This window comes from Mytilus galloprovincialis, chromosome 12 (assembly GCF_965363235.1).
Source record: "Mytilus galloprovincialis chromosome 12, xbMytGall1.hap1.1, whole genome shotgun sequence".
Classification (NCBI taxonomy): domain Eukaryota; kingdom Metazoa; phylum Mollusca; class Bivalvia; order Mytilida; family Mytilidae; genus Mytilus; species Mytilus galloprovincialis.
The window spans coordinates 76,067,300-76,070,576 of NC_134849.1; the positions used below are offsets into that span (position 1 = coordinate 76,067,300).

The following is a 3,277-nucleotide window of genomic DNA, read 5'->3' on the forward strand; positions in this document are numbered from 1 at the left end:
TATATACCCTGCAACGCTCTGTCTGTTTGACATTTTTCATTTAATCGATCTGATTAGTTTCGCCTTTTCAATTGATTGTGTTCTTAAGTTTGCTGTTACTTTTCGGTTCGCGTTTAGAGAAGAATTGTGCGGTTGAAACCCCGCCATATGAGTCTATAGTTCTGTGGTTGTCATTATTTTATGTCTACCATACTTGTTTTTCGTTAGTATTTTTGTTATAAATTAGGTCTAAATTTTCTCAATTGATTTGTATTATATTATTCATGTTTTTATAGCCGACCATATGGTATGGGTTTTTCCGCAATGTTGAAGGTTGTTCGTTTGCCTATAACTGTTAACATCAACTTTGTTTAGCTTTCGGTGGATAGTAATATCATTGGCAATCATACGTCATATACATATCTTAATAGCGAGTTTCACGCCTAATTAATAAAGGTCACATAATCGTTATGAACTGGATGACCACATACAATTGAGGAAGTTGAATTACACTACATTATCTAATCTGTATCGACGAGGTCGATTATCATCCCTGGTAAGTTCAACTTATTACAAGATAAAATCTGAATTAACTTAGGTATATAATTGTTACATATTAAACTGCAAATCTACAAAATAAATGATATATCTTATCATTGACCCGGAGGATAGCAAAATAATTAACAGAAACGGTTAGAATTTATCTGCACCAGATGCGCATTTCTACAAATCGTGTCCAGCCTGGGCTACAATATTCAGGTATAAAAGATTTCGATAACAAAAAGTTTAATGTTTCAATTGTCCGCTTTAAGACATGTCATCACTATGTTTGCCTTTATTTATTTCCTAAGATGGTTTTATTTTCAAATCCTATTTTGAGCTGTTTTCTAAAGATTCATTTCAATAATTCTACAATATATATTATTTAATTAGAATAGTGCACGTTCTTAGATGGTGTTTAGTTTCACATGATATTAAAAGAACAAGTGAGATGTGTCTTCAAACATAGAACATTGAATGATAGGGAAAAAATCACTTTTGTAAGCATGTATGTTGTAAACCCATGTTTATAACTAAGCATACTTGAACTTCATTTATAATAAACGATGTGTAAAGGAAGTGTATACTTAAAAGAGAATAGAAAATAGCATTTAAATGGAATTTTTTGTCACAAGCACTTGTGAGGTTTTTCAACAGGAAATTAATAAGAAAATTAGAATTTTAGAAAATGAGTCTTAGGAAATAGGTTATATTCACAAATAATGATAACTACATATTTTGATTAATTAATTTTAAAATTTATGTAACAAGTTTGAAACAAACTGTAATAAAGTCTTAACATAAACATCCTTCAGTGTATGAAATAGAATAAGCAATAGATTGGTCACTTTTTTTAATTACATTTCAAAAAAAAATATTTTACAGATATGGAACAGTCTGATGATGATTTTTAAATTTTATGTTTGAAATCTGAATCTTTTATATATCATTTCTAATAATAATGTTTAGTGGAATTAAAAACAAAAAAACAAAGAAATAATAAGTCCCGGTATTGGTAAAAAGTAACACATAGAAATATTAGTATTGTGTGAGGTGTCTTGTAAGTATATCGGAAGTACCGTATTCGTTTGTAAATTTATGAATAAACATATATAATTACATTAATATCAATATCTCGAAATGATGCAGTTATATAATTTGGTATTTTTGTTAATATATTTTTATGAGACTTTTTTTTGTCTAATAAGACAAGTCCAGGAATCGTTTTCTTTCACAAGATAAGAAAAAAGAAACAAATCCACTTAAGGACTAAAAAGGCAATTTAACAAATCATTATGGATACTTGTCTTCTCAACTTTAAAAACATAAGAGAATAATAAATGATAATTTTGTTTTCAAATTGTGAGCGGTTTATGGGTAAGTATAACAAAAATACATCTTAGTACTAATGTAACGTGGTAGTGGAATCATCACTACTTATATGTACTTTTTACGTATTCGTAAATAGTCTTCAACTGTGTACTTATTTGGTTTTATATCTATTTTGATATGAGCGTTACTGATGAGTCTTATGTAGACGAACGCCGTACTAAATTATAATCGTGGTAACTTTGATAACGATGAAACTTTACAATCACAAACTAAGTTACATTTATGAACTTTTGTTATAGAAATGACAGGTTTAGTCAGCTATAAAACAATGTGTGATTCACCATTTTAACATAAGTAAATGCAAGGTCCAAGTCTAGAATATGACAATGTCATTAACTTGTTGTGTATGAGCCTTTGGTTTTCTTATTTTATAAAGGACTTTCTGATTTGAATTTTCTTCGTTCGTTTTTTGGTATTTTTGTTATTATACGTTTTATATACAAAGACTTCGTTTCATAAGCATAGGCTGATGTAAAATAAATTATGCTGAAGTAAGTGGTATAAGAACAGACAAACGTTTGTTCAATGCAAAAACAATTGGTAGAAAACAAAAGCATCGACTCCTGTATCTAAGCCCCTGATTTCAGGATGACAACACATTGAACATGACATCAAATAGATGTCTTTAATATCCATACAATATTTGTAAGCGGAGGATATGTTCACGTGAGTCATAGAGACCAAAGTGATAGTCGAACATAAATACTAGTTTTATTTTTATTTTAGACATGGCAGATGCAACAAGTACAAACTGTACTGTTTGTGAGGCACAGTCCGATATGAAAGCAGCTGTGAAGTGGTGTTCAGAATGTGAGGAAACCTTTTGTTTCGACTGCCTAAAGTACCATAGCAACGCCAAGTCAACAAAAGGTCATGCCGTCATTGATGTAAGTGATCAGAAAGAGCTCCCTGATTTCGTACTTAAAATAAAGCAGCATTGTGGTGAACATGGAGCGCTATTCCAGAACTATTGTTTAAGTCATGCACGACCATGTTGTAGGAAATGTATCAACTCTACCCATAAGAACTGTATAGATATGCCACCTCTAGATGAGGTCATCAAAGATGTTAGCAAGTCAGCATCTGTAGAAGACATTCAAAAACGTCTACAGAACCTTAAAGAGTACTATGAGCGTCTCTGTCAAGAAAAAGAGGAAAATGCAAAAGAAATAAAAACCCAGTCGAAAGCTATCATTGCACATGTCATGTTCACCCGACTTAAACTGATTCAGCATTTAGATTGTTTAGAGAGGGATGTTCTAAAGAAGGTATCTGAGCTAGAAAATAATGCACTACAAAAGATGGGAACAATTTCGAGGGACTTAAAAGGGAAGGAGGACAGAATAGATGATTTATACAAAGGCTT

At 31.0% G+C, this 3,277-nt stretch overlaps 1 long non-coding RNA gene across 1 annotated transcript; it reads left to right on the plus strand.

The window, feature by feature from the left end:
- Nucleotides 1-435: 435 nt before the first annotated feature.
- LOC143054866 (uncharacterized) lies at nucleotides 436-3,062 on the plus strand. The gene is made up of 2 exons (XR_012971854.1): nucleotides 436-535; nucleotides 2,638-3,062. It is a non-coding gene; the product is annotated as an uncharacterized LOC143054866 (long non-coding RNA).
- The last annotated feature ends 215 nt before the right edge of the window (nucleotides 3,063-3,277 follow it).